This window comes from Papio anubis, chromosome 12 (assembly GCF_008728515.1).
Source record: "Papio anubis isolate 15944 chromosome 12, Panubis1.0, whole genome shotgun sequence".
In the NCBI taxonomy this organism is placed as follows: domain Eukaryota; kingdom Metazoa; phylum Chordata; class Mammalia; order Primates; family Cercopithecidae; genus Papio; species Papio anubis.
The window spans coordinates 80,674,178-80,694,324 of NC_044987.1; the positions used below are offsets into that span (position 1 = coordinate 80,674,178).

General features: G+C 38.0%; 1 protein-coding gene across 4 annotated transcripts in view; it reads left to right on the top strand.

The window, feature by feature from the left end:
• Positions 1-20,147, top strand: part of NELL1 (neural EGFL like 1) — a 960,090-nt gene that overhangs the window by 680,599 nt on the left and 259,344 nt on the right. The window lies entirely within an intron of this gene.

The following is a 20,147-nucleotide window of genomic DNA, read 5'->3' on the forward strand; positions in this document are numbered from 1 at the left end:
ACTGATGGCCTTAATGTGTTTTATAAATCGTCTCTGTTTGCATGTTCAGTCCAGCCCAAAAGACAGAGGCAATAGACTCCAAAGCCTGCCATTCTTAAGCAAAGTTTGCTTCAGTTCTGTATAAATATTAGGCCTTAGCATAGTTTACTACAGATCTATTTTAGTCTTAATTTCATGCAAAATCAACAATGGACATTTATACAGCATTAATTAAGGCACACTATTCAATACATATAAAATTTTCAGCATTCTTTAGATATGACCTTAGTTTATTATAAAAACTGTTATTGAGATGTCAAAGCCTCAGTGTTTTTTTCGTAAACTGCCTCAGGCTATGACATTAAACTTGCCCTTAGACATTAACTAGAACCTTTTTATGTGTATATGAGTAGTAAGAACAACATCCTGCATCTATGTAGAACTTACAGAAACACAAATACTTCCTGTTTATTTTCAGCCAGGCACTGTGCTAAGCCTTTTTATATATAGTATCTTATTGAACCTCACACCTCTCTATATGTTTATACCCATTGTTAACAGTGAATTACTTGAGGTTTGTAGAAATTTGTGACTTGCCCAAGACAAAGTCAACAAATGGGCAAGCTGGGTTTTATAACCAGTACTGTTCTATTCAGAATCTAGGTTGTTTCCACTTTGCTTTCCAGTCTAACTTGGTTTTCTCAAAATTATCTGCCCCCACAAAAAAAGAAGGACAAAATAGTAGATTTGCTCAAGATCATAAAGTTAATTGAACAGACAAAGGCAACACTAGAATTCAGGTATTTTTCTTCTGACATGTTGCTCTTGGCATGACACTTACTGCTTCTCATATATCCATATACACACACACACACACACACACACACACACACATTATACACACATATTAAACAGAAATCAGAATGAAATGCTTTGTATTTGAATTCTTCTTTTTTAGTTTTACTGTCTGTTTTTCACTGCTGTACTCAGATGGCCTTTTAAAAATTCTAATTACTGAAGTTATTACATTAAAGAAGTATTGCAAGAACAACAACTTAAATTCTAGAAATCACAGGAAATAAAAGGTATTCCCTTTGAGGATCTCATTGAGATGCTGAGAGGATAATGCTTAAATAAAGAGATACCTGGGTTGAATTTGAGACCAATTTTGCATATGAAATCTCAGCAAATATTATGCTCAGTTAAACAGTATGTGATCATTTGAACAGATGATGTTGTAAGAAAGAACTTTTCTGTAAATTGTTGAAATGGAAAGAGTTCTTCGTGCAAGTAGAAATAGGCAGCTAGTTAGACTTTTCTTAATGAAATGACAGTTTTCAAGGTACTTAGCTTGAAAGTACAGAGTGCAGTATTTCCTGAAAATGGAACCAAAAGGGAGGGACCTGGGGTGTATCAGTCAGTCTGCATAATTTGCTATCATAATAAACTGGGTACTTTTTGTTTTTTCTTCTATGATGAAAAATAACATAGGAACAAAAATCCACATAATTCCATCCATCACATTTGATATGTCCTTATATTAATCAGGATAGAAAAACTATGTTGTTCTAATGGTAAACCACATAATCTCAGTAGCTTATACTATAGAAGTGTATTTCTTGCTCACATAAAGTCTGATGTGCTTTGGGTTGTGCTCCTCCATTTTATAGTTATGCCAAATGGAAAATATGTCTTTGAAGATCACTGCAACAACAGAAAAGAAGGATAGACAGCATACAGCAGCTCTTACATGGCCCCTGTCACTTCTGCTCATAGCCCATTGGCTAGAATTAGTCACATGGCCCAGGCCAGCTACATGGGAAACTGAGAACTATGTAAAAGAACAAATGATTATTTAGTGAATGATGTCTCTGACCCACTAATTATTTCTACTCTCCTTCCTGCTGCCACCCTGCTTTTTCCTTTCCCACTTTTCATTCTTCTCATTCTGTCTTTCTTTCAGTACTGGTCTTTCTTCGTGTTTTTGTATTTCTTTTGCATTTAGCCACCGTTTAACAAATTATACATCTATCCTGTAGAATACTTGCATGACCCTAAGAAAAATGAATGCCTCCTAAATTGTGTGCCCTAGGTGCTTTTCTTGCCCTACCCTGGTCCTGGTCCTGCTATTCTGTGACAGGTCATTTCTAAGTTGAACAATATGTGAGAGTCAAACATGATTCCTAACTTCAAGTTACTTTCTGTCCTGTGAGAGAGATGTGATGTACAGATATAATGACAATGCAATGTAAAGTTAAAATGCCGGTGTCATGCAATTTCGACAGGTGTTGTGCTGTGGGAATTGATTCAATATTGTTCTACACTCAACAGTGTTTGCTAAATGCAAATCAGAGCACTTTGAGCACACGTTAAAGAGGTAAAGAAAGTATAATCCTTTTGCTTTAGAGAGGACAATCACAAATGGAGAACTTGGAGAAAATACACATGGTTACCCATCACGCACACTTTAACTGGGTATGTGTGTTGTGTCAGAGGTTCTCAGACTTTGCTGGATAGACATGGGATTCTCTGTATAGCCTAAAATGTGTGAGATTATCTATTCTAGAGAAGGCCCAGATCTATAAATGTTCCTGAAAAGGTTATTGACCCCAGAGTTTCCAGGGTGAGTACAGATAATGACTACTCTTTTGTTTTGTGAGGATTTACCCCAGACGTATAGAAACAGAGACATTCTGAATCCTCGTAAAATAGCCAACATTGTTCATCCCTTGAAACTACTGGCATGGATTGTCTTGCACGGAGGAAACAAACATTTCCTTTTTTTTTTTGTTCGATGTCTGAAGGGAACTATCCCTGCAGCAGGACTTGGAAAGGTTCATAAAACTTGAGCATGGAAGTAAATGACAAAACTGTAACTTGGCAAAGTTTCAAGAGGCTTTGATCAACTGGAGCCTAGATTGGTCTCAGTGATCCAGGGATGGGCTTTAGGAAGTCCGTGAATCCCCTGAAACATTTGTGTGTATTTCATTCTGTGCATTTTTATGGAGGAGGGTCCACCTATACACAGTTAAGAGCCACTAATCTCCTTTTAAAAGGATGGAATCTCCAGTCGAAATAGATTTAAATACATACCTAAGATCAAATAATCAATCAGGGCTAAATCCAGTTCTGAAGCCCTATTTTTCTAATCCCTACTGTTCTGAGCTAAATTGTGTCCCCTCAAAGATATTGTCAAAGTTCTAACATTTGGTACCTAAGAATGTGACTGTATGCGGAATAGGAATGTAATTGCAGATGTAATTAAGTTCAGATGAAATCATGAAGATGTTCCTAATCCATTATAAGAAGAGGAGTTCTCCCTGTGAAGGCAGGTACACATAGCAAGACAACCACATGAAGGTAAAGGCAGAGATTGGAGTTACACAACTGAAAGCCGTAGGATACTGATGGCTTACCACCACTAGAAGCTAGAAAGTGGCAAGGAAAGATTCTCCCTTAGAGCCTTCAAAGGGAACACAGCACTGACAACAGCTTGATTTCATACTTCAGCCTACAGAACTGAGTCAATGAATTTCTGTTGTTTAAGCCATTAAGTTTGTTATGGTAGCCCAAGGAAACAAATACATTCACTATAGCTAACTCTCCAAACTGGTACATTTATTTTCATCATATCAGTGCCAATACTGATAATTCTGTTTCCTGTTTTTTAAAATGCATGTTTACCAGACCTAGTTTAGGTGCCTCTCCCGGCAATGTGGGCACGCTGGTCCTTGGTGACTTGCTCTGTTTCCTGGCTGGAACTGTTAAATAGTGGCTTCTGCCATTCCCACAATCAAAATTGTAGCTACCAATAAGAATGTACTAATCCTACCACCTTTTTGGGCTCAAGGGCCAGGCGTTAGGGCCAACTTCATCATGCTAGCTCTGGCAGAAGCTGCAGCAGTTTCCGTGTCCAAGTCCAACCTGACCAGACCCATGGAGGTCCCAGCTTCCCCAAAAGTTCCACAGGGGCTGGCTAACATCACCTGGAGTTGCAGGGCAGTAAATGCTCCATGAGGCAAACTTTAAGAGAATACAGGAGTCATAAGGAGACAGGCCACGAATTGTTCTCTCTTCTCCCCATCTTAGAAACTGTTCAGAGATGCAGAGGTTCTACAGTGGCTTTCCTGAGTTATCCTATTTAACCAAGAAACCATTGCTACTTTCTTGGTAAGCTTTAGCCAGCTCATCATGCACAAGGTTATTATTTTTGCTTTACCTACTTTTTTTTTTTTTTTTTTGAGATGGAGTCTTACTCTGTCACCCAGGCAAGCGCCACCTCCTGGGTTCACACCATTCTCCTGCCTCAGCCTCCCGAGTAGCTGGGACTACAGATGCCCGCCACCACGTCTGGCTAATTTTTTGTATTTTTAGTAGAGATGGAGTTTCACAGGGTTAGCCAGGATGGTCTCGATCTCCTGACCTTGTGATTTGCCCTCCTCGGCCTCCAAAAGTGCTGGGATTACAGGCGTGAGCCACTGTGCCCAGCCAGCTTTACCTACTTTTATTAGTTGAGTTAAATTTATGTGTTGAATTCATAACCCCCTGTGTATCAGAATGGGACTTTACTTGGAAATAAGGTCATTGCAGATATTATTAGTTAAGATGAGGGCATAGTGGAGTAGGGTAGGGTGGATACCTAACCCTTTATGATGGGTTACACACACACACACACACACACACACACACACACACACACAGAATGAGACAGAATGAGAGAGAGAGAGAGAACACTCCATGTGAAGATAAAGGCAAATATTGGGGGTGATATTTCTATAAGCTAAGGAATGCCAAAGATTGTGAAGATGAGAGAGATGCATGAAAAAGGTTCTCCTTTGTAGCCTTCAGAAGGAACCCACCTTGCTGATACCTTGACCTTAGACTTCTAGCCTCTAGAACTGTGAGACAGTAAATTTATGCTGTTTAGCACCAAATCTGTGGTACTTTGTTATGGCAGCACTAGTAAATCAACATACTTATTTCTCTACCGTACTTCTCATATTATTCGTGCTGTCCTTGGATTGTGACAACTCTGTCTCTGCCCCCTTAAAATGAGCAGCATTCAAAATTGCCCTCAGCTCTGTTTCCCCAGAAAAATAAGCCAATATAGCCTTTATTCCTATTTAAAAATGTGTGTGGTTCGACCTGGGTGGGCACTGACTGATAAAAAGAAATATGATATGTACTCTTCCTGAAAAAGCTCACAGTTTTCAGCCAGACTCATCTGATTCGTAAGACCATTAGGAATCAGCAAAGGCAGAATGTTGTAGGTTTGGCATCTACACTGTGACAGAGTTCAGGAAAGGGAGAGTTACACCATGAGCTTCCAGAACTACAAAACAAACTATTGACTCTGAGGAATTCTATTCTATCTCTGTGTTTTCCTCATAACCAAAAAGCAATTGTTCATATTTGGCATATTCTGTACATATTTTTTTTAATTCTTACAGATGCGTGTGTGGCAGGCAAAGGGGAATCATTCCAAATAGGAAATTCAGGCATTTGTAAACAAAGCCTCGTGTTGGTAATTCAGACAAAGTAATTAGTGTTTATGACTTTAGGAGTCTGGAGTATATGTGATGAATTATATTAATCGGGAGTGAATTGATACTGGAGGGTAAAGAAGGATAATTTCTCCAGCTAAGAGCGCATGGCCAGTAGCTGAAACTATTCCTTAGATCAAGCCATTACATCTATCAAAAGGCATTTATTAACTGCTTATTCACACATCACACTATGCTAAATGTGGAACCAAGTCTTAAAACCCACTCTCTTAACTTGTGTATTATCTATGCTAGTTTCAAAGAAAGAGCAAGCAAACTTCCCTTGAAATGTAGAGCCTTAGAGTCTTTAGAGTTCCTTTAAAGCAATCTTTATATGTAGTAACACGTTTTTGTTTGGAGAAGAAATCAACCAAGATCTCATTTTTCTTGTTCAAGTTTTCTAAGTATTTCCACACTTAGTGGTTCATATAATCTTGTTTATGTATATGTTATTAATATATGGATTGACTCAAGCTCTCTGAATGATTTTTGCTTCCAAAATATAGCTTCATTACCCTAAATGAGTTGTTTATAGCAATATCATGTACTGTAACTTCTGCAATACCATTGTCTTCACTGTATGTGGAGTGCCTACAAAAAGCCTGGGTGAGAGAAGGTACATAAAAAACATCTGTTGAATGAGAAAGCCCTCATTCCTGGTTGTATCCAGGAAGGATAATGTCGTCAAACATTCCTGTAAGGAAAGACGCCAAAACTTTTTTGAGCACCTGTCATGTCCCGAGCTCCCTCCTAAGCACTTTACATAATTGCAAGGAATATCCCTTCTTTCGCTTTAATGTGGGTACAATAGCATTTACTTACTTTTATTTGTTTAGATCAGTAGAAAAAATTAAATACTGCTGGGCACAGTTGCTCGTGCCTGTAATCCCAGCGCTTTGGGAGGCTTAAGTGGCGGGGGTGGGGGGTCACTTGAGGCCAGGAGTTCAAGAACAGCCTGGGCAGCATAGCAAGACCACATTTCTACAAATTATAAACATATTGGCCAGGCATGGTGGCATGTGCCTGTAGTTCCAGCTATCTGGGAGACTAAGGAGGGAGAATCGCTTGAGCCCAGGTAGCCGAGGCTGCAGTGAGCCATGATCATGCCACTGTACTCCAGCCTGGATGACACAGAGACTGTCTTTAAAAAAAAGAAAAGAAAAGAAAGAGATCAGGAAAGAAAGAAAGAGAGAGAGAAAGAAAGAGAAAGAAGGAAGGAAGGAAGGAAGAAAAGAGAAAGAAAGAAAGAGGAAGAGAAAGAAAAGAATAGTATGCATGGAAAAGAAAGACATAAGGAAAGAAAGGAAGGAAGGAGGGAGGGAGGGAAGGAAAGGAAGGAAAGGACGAAGGAAGGAAGGAAGGGAAAGAGGGAAAGAAGGAAGAAAAGGAGAAAGAAAAAAAGACAGAGGAAAGAAAGAAAGGAAGAGAAAAGAAAGAAGAGAAAGAATAGTATGCATGTTAGGAACTTAGCACTGTGTCTGATACCAAACAGATACTCAGCTATCTTAGACACAGCTCATGCATCACTTCCTCTTGACAGCCGTTGGAAACCTTAGGTACCCTTCCTTAATGTTTTTTTTAATTACTGTGTGTTCTGATTATCAGGAATTTAGGACATTGCCTTCAAATCATCCATTAGTGCCTGTTGCTGCCACAACAGTCTAGGCCGTGGGTGGGCAAACTTCTGTAAAGAACCAGGTATTAGATGTTTTAGCTTTGTGCGGCATATGGTCTTCATCAAAATTACCCAGTTTTGCCATTGTAACACAAAAACAGCCAGACAATATGTAAATTAATGAGCTTGGCTGTGGTTCCAATAAAAGTTTACTTACAAAAAAATAGATAGCAGGCTGAATTTTTTCAGTGGGTTGTAGGTTGCCAACCCCTAATCTAAGCCTCTTGAGGATGGGAATCATCTAATCTTTCTTAGTTTTTGTAGCACCAAGCTCAGTGACTCAGTTAAAGGAGGGGCTCAATCAATGTTAATTGAACTGGGAGTGTACTATCCCCTCCAAATCATCATGTGCCAGGTGCTGATTCTTGTTTTTATTCTTGCTTTTATTTGAAGTATAATCAGGTTGCTGTTGAACATTTTTAATTTTGTATCCAGCAGATGTGCCCCATTTGAAGAACAGAAGCAAATCAGTACATACTAAATTACCAGGTCACGTTCTAACACAGAGATCTGTGCATTCTGCCTGAGCATCTAAGGCTTCTAATTTTCTCAGGTATCCTATTGCCCTCAAGTCTTGCGGCTCTCCTTGAAACCAGCCAGTGTTGTCTGTGACCTGTTTATTGAAAGCTGTGTAACTAAGTACAGTAATAGAATTTTTCAATCAATACTCAATTGTAGCAGGAGCTGGTGGAGAGATTTCAGCACAGCCATAACATGCTGAGATAACTTGGTGTCACTAAGAAATCAGGCAGCAGAGAGCAGTACTAATTGAGTTCTATCAATCATACATGTGGGCACTGGGCTTGAAATTTGGTGTAGAAGCTATAGTATTGTTTGATGTGTATTTGGTTGTGTAAACTCGGACAGCAAACTCATTTGAACTCAGCTGAATAACATTCAGCTGTTCTAGGCCTTTCATAACAATTTTCCTTTTTTTTCCCTCTGTTTAAAAACTCAGTAGTATCCTCTATGTGCATAACATACAAGGAATAGCAGTGGTATTTAATTGTAACTCTGGGATAGATGCATAAAGAGGAAATAGAACCTAATAGATAGAGAATTGGAAGTCAAAAGACTCAACCTTCAAATTCCAGCTGTTCTTCCCGTTCACTCTGTGTTTTGGTTGTGAATCAAGTGATAGCCAATGCATTAGTTTTTCTATCTTTACAATGGGGATTATACCTGCCTGCCTTATTAGTGTTTCAGTGAACTTCAAAGCAATTTTTGGCTGTGAAAATGCTCTGCGAATGATAGTTGTTGTTTTATGAGCACCTTAATTATTCTGCTTCTCCAGGAAAAAAATGTGTCAACACTGAGTGAATTTTCCTTGTAATTTAATCCTTTAAGTGCCAGAACTTTAATTTTAATAATTTTTATTGAAGTCTTTCCCAAAGAATGCACAAGAAGCTAACTGCTTTATTAAACTGAATAGTTTATGCAAATTTAACCCATTTATGGCTCAGAGTTAACACTGGGATTTCTGCTTCTGTGATTCATGTTGTAGCTGTAGGTGCTGCTGACTGTGGGACTTACCTGTGATTGGGGCCAGAAGTAGCTTGGCTTAGCCTTCTGGAAAAATTCCAATTAGTCACTTTGTTAATTTGGGCTATTTGCCTGTTCTGCAAAGGAAGATTTAGGGAATGACTGAAATAATGTTACAGTTTGAAGGAACACTAACACCATTGAGTCTAATCCCTTCTTAGAAGGAAATAAAATGAAATCCCAAGGGTTTAATGAGTTGCTCAATGTCACACAGAAAATGAGTGTTTAAGTGTACCCTATTCCCACCTTCTGACAACATTAACATTGATGAACATTTTCTCAAAGCTTTACTATTTTCAAAGCATTTGCACATCCATATCTTATTTAGACCTCTTCAAAACCGTGAAGTTGCCAGAGCAGGGGCCAATCTCTCCATTTCATGAGTGTTAAGTGACTTTTCCTCAGTCACTTAGTGGGTGAATGCTCAGGGAAAGATGCTGGGACATGAAAACAGATCTTCTGACCACAGGTCCTAGTTTCATCCCAAGCCATTTATGTTTCATGCTATTGGACTATGCTTTGTCTACTATAACATGCAGTATTAATGCTGCATAACCTTTGCAGTAGCACGACTTTGCTGACTGCTGTAAAATAAATAATCTTCCTAAAGATAGAAGATATCTTTTCCCAAATGAGTTTTTCATGTTCCAGAGCAGTTTCTTCAATATCACTGTTTGTGTGCTTTGCATTTTTCACAGAACTTACAGCCTTATGTATGAGATCTGCAGCACCAGCAATAGGAATAACTGGCACCTTCATAACAGCTTTTACCTACTTGCATTCACAGTGTGCTTCTGCCTCAAACCACATGTGCTATAACTTTTTCTTAGCACTTTAGATGCCACCAATACTATTAGTTGAGGTTCCCAAATACATGATAGCCTGCTTTTGTGCCATATTAGTAAAATGTGTTTCTCTGAGAACTGTTGCAAACTTAACTCAAACTGGCTTAAGAACACCTGGGATTTTTTGGTTCCTGAAACTAAAAATCCAGGGATAGAGTAAGCATGGCTGGACTCAAGACTTCTAAATTAGTATGAGGAAACATCTCTCTTTTCCTCTCTCTTTCTCATCTTTCCTTCTATCTGAATTTTTCTGCATTGGACTTTGTTCTCAGGCAGGTTCTAACAAGTAGAAGAAAAGATGGCCACTAGTAGTTCAAAAATTATATTAGTCAATTCCATTGAATCAAGAGTGCTCCCCACCAGCCCCAACCCCACAATAGCATCAAGAAAAAATTCTCTTTGAATTGATTGAGCTATATACTTCCATTCTTGGAACTGGGACATGCAGCCAACTGTACCCAAGCCCTGTAAATGGAGAGAAGGGGTAAGAGGGATTCCTGAAATAAATTATATCAATATAATGTAATTATTACATTTAATATATTAAATAAATTACATATAATTTATTATATATAATAAATTATATATTTGAAATGATATTAATATATGATATAACATATGATAAATATATAATAATCTATATTTGATATATTTGATGTACCACATATTGTATATTATTTGATATAATATCAAATTAAATATATAACATATATGATATATAATGTATGACTATTAATGAAGCATAATGCTTAACAGGAAAAAAATCACAAAATATTCACTACACACACTGAAATGCCTATGCCATGTTCACTGTGCTAAAATGCCTTGCTCTCTCACTTACTTGAAAAACTCCTACTTTATCTTCTAACTCCACTCAAAAGCCATTTACTATGTAGATGATCTTGGGATAAGTTACAGAACCTCTATAACCTGTGGTTATAACATGGCATACAGTAAGACTAACCAGCTGTTAAGCTATTTTAAGAGATTATATGCCTGATCCATGTAAAGTGCTTAGGACAATCTTTGGCAAAAGTTATGTGCTCTATAAATGTTAACAATGCTGCTGCTGCTGCTGCTGTTGCTGACACGGACATCATGGAGAGACAAGTGCTGTAGGAAGACAAAGCAGTGTAAAGGCACAGAGAGTGGCAGTGGTGTTGTTTAAGAAATCCTAGGTCATGCAAGGCATTTCTGAGTAAATGACATCTGAGTGGAGAAGAGAATTAAGTGATGCTATGAGCTATGTGAACAACTTGGAGATGAATGTTCTAGGCAAAGAGATCAACAAGTGTAAAGGCCCTAAGGTAGAAAAGAGCCTGGTTTGTTTGAAGAATAAAATCATAACAGGGCCGGTCGTGGTGGCTCACCCCTGTAATCCCAGCACTTTGGGAGGCTGAGGCAGGTGGATCACCTGAGGTCAGGAGCTTGAGACGAGCCTGACCAACATGGTGAAACCCTGTCTCTACTAAATACAAAAAATTAGCCAGGTGTGATGGCACATGCCTGTAATACCAGCTACCTGAGAGGCAGAGGCAGGAGAATTGCTTGAACCTGGGAGGCAGAGGTTGCAGTGAGCCAAGATTGCGCCATTGCACTCCAGGCTGGGCAACCAAGAGCGAAACTCTGTCTAAAAAATAATCATATCATGACATTTACTAGAGGTGTCATTTTTCTTAAGATCTTCAGTTTTATCTTTTAACAAATTGTAGAAATATATAAAATTAAACATTGAGTCATTCTTTTTAATAAGAATTTCTATCCATTTAATCACCCTTCTTGAAAGTTTGGAGCTGAGTCAAGTGCAGGTTTTTCCAGGCAGAGTCCTGGGAGTCAGTGGAAAGTAACCACCGGTGCTTTATATTGGCATTGGTAGTATGTGGAACCAATGGACCAAACTGTGTCTAGAAAAAGGGTGCATGTCTGACTTGAAGCAAGGAGTTCAGAAGAAGGTTGCCAATCTTAGGAGCCGGAAAGAGAATGGAGGATAAAGCTTTGGAACTGAAAAGGCTGAGCTAACAAGGATATGAGAGGACAAGGAGTATTGTGACCTGATATGGTTGGAAGCTCCAAGTCAGGGTGAATTATTGTTGTACAACTTGGGTTGCAATGTCTTCCAGAATAATTATTTTCTATTTAATATAAGATCTGGCTTTCCAGATAGAATCCTTAAGATAACATTAGGAGGTAGAGGCATGCTCAGGCTATTTCCCAAACCTTTGTTCTATTTCCTCAGTAGAGTGAAGACTTTGGATAGAGGATGAAATGTAAAAATATGGTAGAATATATTAGAATGAAGAATGTTCTTTGAATTTGACATCCTTTTAGTTAGTCATTGAACACGTGTTATTCACTTACTTATGTGTACCGGACTCTGTGCTGAGCTCTGGGGGAGATACAGAAATGAGGATTTTAGGGCTCTTGCTCTTTTGTAAGCTGGAATAAAAATAAAGTACATGTAAACCAATAATTTCAATAAAATGTGCCTTTTGCTTTACCATTCATAAGCTGTATAAATTTGATAGGGTATTTAAGCATTTATTTCCTGATTTATAATGTTTGGATAAAAATAACACCTACCTTAAGGCATTTTGGGGTGGGGTTAAAATAAAAGAAGCAAAATAGTGTTAAAATGTTTAGTACATTACCTGCCACATAATACATGCTAAATGCATTTTTAAAGGGCTGTGATACCAGCAAGGGGTTGTAGTAGCATGGAGCAAAAAATGACTTATTTTATCTGGGCTTGGAAAAATCCCATAGGACTACTAAGTCTTGAAGGCTGAATTGATAAACAGGGAAGGAATTACGGAGTGAAGAGTCATGTGAAATACTAGGAAACGTTCTGGAGCAGAATTTTGTTTCTCAAACAATTAGGTAACATATATTGAGAAACATTAAGAGAAACTTTAGGAAAGTTGGGCTGGGGTCAGATTATGAATGGTGTCATATATCATGTCAAGAAACACTTCTTTAAGTAATTACAAAGAGCCTTCACAGGTCTTTATTCAGAGGAGTGAAATAACAGGAAATCACGTGTGTCTGAACCTGTACTAATGAGATGTAGAGGAAAGCATAAAAGGGCATTTGGCGACCATGTGCCTGGGTAGAATCATAGAAAATTATTCTGTATTGGAGCTACAACTCTTGGGTAAATGGAAAGAGAAAATAGCAAGAGGAAAAATAATTCTTGCTTTTAAGGCAACTGGTATATGTGTGATGCCTTAGACAACTTTAGGAGATGAAGTGTGCCACTCACCAGTGATATTATTTTATGGAAGCTGAAAAAGCATTAACATGTATGACAATAGTTAGCCTATCCATAGTCTATATAGTTGCAGGGAAATGTAATTCACAAACACCTGCCTGAGTCTATTTGGCAAGTATTAGGAGCATCAACCTTAGTTTTATCAGCACGAAAAACTGCTCAGGGAATGTACTGCATTCAAAAAAGACTTTGCTGAAAACCCCAGAAAATGGTTTTGAAATTTCATGGTGTTATGGTTATGGGTTTTAATTTTAAATCTACAGTGCTTTCCGTCACTCTGAACTACCTTTATTTTGAAAACACACACACACACACACACACACACACACAGAACTCAGTCTATTGTGTTTTCTTAGTAAACTGGTATCATTTTTTTTAAAGCAGTGAATCAGAGGAAAAGACTGATTTTGATCATTTGAGTTTGGGAATGTATATGTTATATTGTCTGTTGATAGAGAGACCTTTATATCTTTGCTGCCTGTGCAAACGCTACAGTGTAGGTTGCAGTACATTGCTGCATTATAGTTTAGCTCGGTGACCTACTGTAGTGAACATCAGTCTGAGATCCTAGATTGGTCCATGTGTCCTCAATATGGCTGTATCCTATTACAGTAATGCCCTATGAAACCAGTAGAGTGAACATAAATTGATATGGCCTTTTATTAAATGTTTCACAATCTACTAGATTGTAATCATTTCAATTAACTGTGCACCTCTTAAAATAATTAAGACTTAGACCTTTTACTTGCTGTCCAACATAGCCAATGATTTTAAAAAATCTAATAGATGATAGGACACCTCAGCAGTCATGCTTGGGAGGCTGCTACTATGAGCTCAGGAGACTCCTAGTCTGAAAGACTGTATCCACTTGTATCCTCTTTCTCCATTTTCTCTTCTCTTCTCATCTTCAATGTTCAGAAATGTCTTAAGTCCTCACCTCCCTGCTTCTAATCTTTGACATTGTTTCTATTGCTGTGGACCCATTGATATCTCTCTTCCTTCCCTTTCTTTCCTGTCAACTACTTTGCAAGTTTCAAACTTTTACATCTAGTGATCATCAAGTCCATTTTTTCTGATTTGAGACAGAATATAAACATTTTTTGGATGATATTTTGATTCACTTTATTTGATGATTTAGACATTTTCTATCATGCTCACTGCTTTGATATTCTTTCTTCATGCCAATAATTCTTGGGTATAACTATTGGATATGGTATTACTCTGGGTGTTAGAAGTTCCTGATCCCAATTTTGAGAATCATCAGATGGAAACTAACAGCACTATTAATGGCTAATAAAAGAAGAGAGAAATGATTACTGAGCAAGATCTTTTTTAAAAAAAAAACTTTAACAACTAATATTTAACAAACACCATTGTCCATATGGTTCAGAATCCAAAAGGAAAACTTCATTGCCCAATGCATATGTTTATAATTTCATTCATCCTGTATGTTCCATTCTGTTGAAGAACAAAATGGAAACCAAAGCATTTATAAGAGGCCAACATTAGATGAAAGCACCTGAGTGACTCTTCTGGCCGGTTTAAACTGCCTGGTGAGACTCAGCTAACTCTGCTGGTTTTGTAAGCTTACTCTGGGATTTGTAATTAATTTATTCAATAAGGAGTGATTGATTATATATTATGTGCAGGAAGTGTGCTTGGAACTGGAGACTGAGAGATGAAAGACACGATCTGTATGTTTCAGAAGCTCAAGAATCTATTAGGCTAAACAGATCAGCAGGAAGACAATTATATGACAGCATGATAAATGTTATATGACTACAACAAAGATTCCTGAGAGGAATACAGGAGGGACTCTGTACTGGGTTGAATAGTGGACCTAAAAAAATATGTCCAAGTCCTAACCCTCATTACTTATTAATGTGACCTTATTTGGGAATAGGAACTTTACAGATACGGTTAAGTTAAAGATCTTAAGATGGTATCATCTTAGATTTAGCATTGGTCCTAAATCCAATTACTGATATAATTGGATTGGTATAAATGATACCAGTAATAAGGAAAATGAGAGAGCAATTCGATACAGAGCACCTAGAGGAAAGCCACATAAAGATGAAGGCAGAGATTGGAGTTATACTGCTACAAGAAGCTAGGACAGAGCACATGGAACAGATTTTCCTTCAGATCCCCCAGTATGAACCTATCCAGCCAACACCTTGATTTCAAACTGAGTGAATATTTTTTTGTTGTTTTAAGTTACCAAGTCTGTGGTAATTTGGATATGACAACTCCAGGAAGCTAATACACGTCTTTAAGCTAGACTGGAGGTCTGGAACTGGAGATGGTCATCAGGTCATTACAAGGCTACTCCCAGTTCAGGGGACATTTCATCTGAGATTTGGAGGTCAAGTAAGAGTTACCTGATTTACTAATAGGAAAAAGAATTTCAGGCAGAAAAAAATAAGTGTAAATGCAGTCCATATTATTCCCAGTTTTAAAAAAAATCTTCTTTAATTTCTAATTGTATAGGAGGAAGGAAAGAGACATGCTGCTCACCCAGTTTTGTCTACTCTGGACAAAGAAAGATCTGATCTCTACTGCATGGTCTACCTGGTTTGTGAATCTCTACAGAACATAGATTATTGACTTCTCTCACATCTCCACTTCCATCACACTGATTGAGGGGACCATACTGTTCTCACCTGAATTATCGTAATAGCTTTTAACTAGTTTATCTGCTTTCACTATTGCTTATCCCACCCCAAGTTCTATTTTTCTTAACACACTAGTCAGGGAGAGCATCTACTGAAACCTAAGTAACATAACATCCCTCTGTAGCACAAAATCTTCCAATGCTTCTTAATTGCATTCAGAACAATATAATAAAGTTTTTAAACATCCTAATGACCCTAGGAGAACTAACGCTTTATGAATTTTCTGTTCCTATCTCCTACAACTCAACTTCTGACTCACGACGTTTTTGCAATTCCTGGACATACTAAGTATGGTCCCACAAGAAGCCTTTATGCTAAGCTATTCTCTTTGTCTAGAGTATTCATCACCACATCATTTGCCTGGCCTATTCTCAGTCTTCTTTTATGTTTCTGCCAAAATGTCAATTTATTAGGCCTTCTTTGATCATCCTAAATAAATAGTAACCCCTCTACCAATATTTCTTATCTCCTTCATCCTGCTTTAGTTTTTCCCATATCACTTACTATAATTTGGATTATTGTATATTTATTTGCTTAGTTTATATTTTTTCTCCACTAGAGGATAAGTTGCATATGACCAAGGATATTATCTGCTCTGATCATTGTTACTGTTAAGTGCTTAGGAGAGTACTTGGCACATAGTAGTATTTCGATTGATAGTTTTTGAATGGATGGATGAACAATACTTAGAAGAATTTTTTTAACTGAGAAATTCATAGAAGCATTCAGAATGTTTGATGAGAATTTCTGGGTCCATGCTTTATTAGGAAAAACTCAATAAATTTTGAGTGCAATATTACAGAAAACAGATTGTGAAGGCCTGCAGTGGGATCTGATATTAATTCCTCATTTTTTTCCCATGAAAAATACACACAAATAAATTGGGGATGGCCCTTAATTGGTGTGGCTTTAATAATAGGTTTGATCAATTTTGGATCCTGTTCAGTGATATTCTTATCCCCCATAGGCCAGTTTCTATTGCAAACTGCTTTTCTTACCTGAGCTTTCTTGTCCTTAATTCTTATTACTCTTACAGAAGGAAAGAATATAGTCCTTGAGGCCCAAATGTTATTAAACGATTTCTCTGGGAAACTTGGCTTCTCTCCTGTGTACTCTGCAAATGCTGGATGAAGCTGTGAGCTGCCACTTCTTTTTGCTCCTCTTACCTGGGTACTCTGTGCCTGTCCTTTCTTTGTTTTGATCATAGTACACTAATGAGATTCCAGATTCTCTGCATATTGTGGATATGGGAGAAGCATTTTAAAGATCTTGACATGAATAGATTCCCTTCCAGCTGAGAGTCTGAGTTGGGAATAGCTCTCCAGTTGGGCAGAACATTATGAAAACTTCATTATAGCATCCTCAGGAAATAGTCAGACAAGGCATCTTGCTTAATCCTTTCATGGCCAGTATCATGTGGGCTAAACAGATGGATTAAAAAAAGCAAACTCAGCCTGACTGAGGAACTATACCTGATTGGATAAGGTTACAGAACTTGCTACTGGTGAACGGTGGCAAAGTAAATATCTTAGAGGTATGAGGCACTTACTTTCACATATTCCGTGTCATTTAAACTTTGTCCTAACTTGAAGAAGAGGTATTCCTTTCACAAGTGAGGAAACTGAGGCACAGAGGAGGTAACTTGCTGAAGGTCACACAGGTGGTGATTAAATCCAGATTTGTCTTTTTCCACGGACTATGCTCTTTTACCTCCACCATGCTGCCTATAAATTATAAATACATTTTGAGGGATTTGAGCTTAAACCTTCCAAAAAATAACATTAGCACAAGAACAAGGGCAGCCCATGTTGTAGATGAGATATAGCTAAACATCTAGAACGGCAGATCACTGGGCAGTGGTGACAGCTCCAGTGCCAGCAGCTGTGTACAGCATGAAAGCAGCTATTAATCAGACATGCTCGCTTAAGAGGACCCTGGATTTTGACTTTGAAGGCAGCCAAAGAAAGGTCGAATATATGTTTTTGAATTCTACAACAAGCAGAGCTCTTTTGAATTCTTTATTTTCTAAAAATGATAATTAATAATTCTAATGCTTACTTCCTTGGTTGAGCTCTTCAAACATGGAATTAAAAACAGTAAGTTTTCAACAAAATACATATGACAGACCGTTAACCCTGTAAATTAGGGTTTCATTTGCCTTAACTTCTCACATCAGTGTATTTTTCCCAAGATGGCTTTCCCCACATGTATGTGTCTGATAAACCAATGATGTCAACAATAATTAGTACCTTTGAAGAAGCTGAAACTTAACACTGGATCTGCGGTTACATTATTCCTCACAACAAGTATATAAAGAAGGTGCTGTTTTAGCGTTTTATTTTGTCAAAAAGAAGATAAGGCTTAGAGCGGTTTCTAGATGAACCCAATGTCACGTAGCTAGAAAATGGCATATCTAAGTTTTGTGTGAGGCTCCCCACATCCAGGAGCCCATTGTCTGAAAGATCAAGTCTCCGCATGTGTTAAGTATTTGAAGGGGTGGGGTTAGGGGCGGGGACAATATTGGCTGCAGGATATGATGCCTAAGGTGCGAGATACGATGGTTTTTTCTTTTCTTTATTTATTCTTTGCCTTCTTTCCTCTGTTCCTTCTTCCTTCTTTCTACTCTCCTCTCCTTCCCTCTTCACTTATTTAAAACTTCAAACCAGTTTTCTCTCATTGGGTGAAATTGGCATAGATTCTCAGGCACCTGATGTGCTGCTGAATCCTGGGTGTGACTAGAATCCTAGAGCCTGGAATTTAGTCTCAGCCTCGTAATTAACTTTCTCCTGGGCTAGCCATCTAACTTTTCTTTCAGCTTCCCCAACTCCAGAATGCAGATGTAATTACAAATTACCTTTTAAGATTATTGTGAAGTGCTTTTTAAACAAAAGCAGAAAATGATGTACAAATCTGAGAAGTTGTTCAGATTTCAGGATGGAGGTGGGAAACAAAGGCGCTCTCCTGAGAACTCTGGTCCACCCAAATCACCCAGCTACTATCACTGCAGGTAGGATTCGTATTTCTTTCAAGACTTAACATGTAATTCCATGCAGTTATATAAACCTGCAGAATGCTTTTACTTGGGAGAGTTTGCTGGAATTTATCTCTTTAAAAGTCTCTAGACTGTGACCTTCAGGGGTAATAGAAGCGTTGGCTCAGATATGGCAGTGCAATAGGAAACCTTCTGACCTTCTTACCTGGGGCTTTATCTTCAACTGCTTTTCACAGCTAGCCCTTTCTGTCTCCCATTTCCTAGTACTCCTGTAAATGCTGAATGCCAAATTTTGAATTGCTTTCAGAGTTTTTACTGCAAAAATATAATTTGATGTTGCTTTAATGTCCTAGGGAGTCCTGAATTAATTTCTTGAATTTTGCATTTTAAAATATGAACATCGTCTTTTATTCTATTCCTCTTTGTCTTTGTCTTAATCACCCCTCATTTTCCTTGTTATTGATTCCAGTGCCCAACAAGCTCTCACACTCTGACCCTGATGTGTGCACCAGTTAGTGAGAGGTAGACTGCAAAGAGATTTTGATATTTGAAAAGAAAATGCTCTATTATATGAATTAACCTAGAGAAAAGGGGACTGATGTATTTAAAAAGTGCTCACCTTTTTGAGCACTCACTGTGGGTGGGCACTATGCACTATCTCATTTAATTCCAGTTTTACCAGTATGATACAAGTTCCCTTATTGACCTGATTATACAGATAAGGAAGGTGATACTTACAGAGATTAAGCAATTTGTCAAAATCAGTCAGCAAATAAGAAGTGAAACCAGGACTAGAAGATAGAGCTGTTTCTAGAATCATGCTTTTACTAAGCCAAAGGTTGTATGGAAGAAGTACTCAGGTACTTGAGTTGTTTGCAAATGTGTCCATGATTGACCACAAGGTTAGGATTAAATATTCCTTACTCCTAAATTCTTGGTGTTTATCTGTTGAATTGCCCTTCCTTTTTAATGAATCTTTCATTTCTACATTCCGGAGACTTTAAATTCATAAAAACTTTTTCAAATTCAGCATCAGTTCTATGGAGCCATTCTTGACCTTCTGGTCAGAAGATTTTTCCTTCTTGGCACCTCCTCTTGACTTTGTACAGGCAGTATTGCTTGGATCTCTAAGGCACTACGTGATCTGCACACTGCATTCCTTGGGGCCTTTAAACTTGCTGTAACCTTTGCCTGGAACATTCTTTGCTTGATAATTTTATGGCTCACTCTTTTTCCCCTTTAGGTCTCTACTCAAATGATCTCTTTTCAGTGATCACCCATTATATGTCACCCTATTTAATTGCAGCCTTCCCCACTGACACACTGCCCACACTGTATCTGCTTTATTTTTCTCATATCACTTCGGTCTCTTCTCCATAAGAATATAAACCCATCAGAAATATTTTTACCTGTTCTGTTAACTACTTGAGCCCTGGTTCTCAGAGAAATCCCTGGTACAGAGAGGGTGCACAATAAGTATTTATTGAATGACTGAATGAAGGACTGTCTGCCTTTTTTCACCTTTGACACTGTTGAGATAGGGAGCTAGATGATTCCTTGTTGCAGGGCTGTCCTGTACTGCTAACCTGTAAGATATTTAGCAACATCTCTGGTTTGTAGTCACCAGT